This window comes from Eimeria mitis, genomic scaffold (genome assembly GCF_000499745.2).
Source record: "Eimeria mitis Houghton genomic scaffold, Emh_scaff282, whole genome shotgun sequence".
Lineage (NCBI taxonomy): Eukaryota > Apicomplexa > Conoidasida > Eucoccidiorida > Eimeriidae > Eimeria > Eimeria mitis.
In genome coordinates, this window is record NW_013571159.1 from 12683 (window position 1) to 13008 (window position 326).

Sequence of the window (326 nt, forward strand, 5' to 3'; positions counted from 1 at the left end):
CATGTGGTTTGGTGTTTTAGGGGGAGCTGATGACGATACGCAGAGAGAAGAATACCATCCAAGTAATACCTTCCTGCTGCTGTTGCTGCTGCTGCTGCTGCTGCTGCTGTTGCTGCTGCTGTTGCTGCTGCTGTTGCTGCTGCCGTTGCTGCTGCTGTTGCTGTTGCTGCTGTTGCTGCTACTGCTGCTTTTGCTGCTGCTGCTGTCTCCATTGCAATTATCCCCTCGTTCCTGAGCACAGCACCTACCTCTGTCCCCTACTGCTGCTGCTGCTGTTGCTGCTGCTGCTGCTGCTGTTGCTGCTGCTGCTGCTGCTGCTGCTGCTG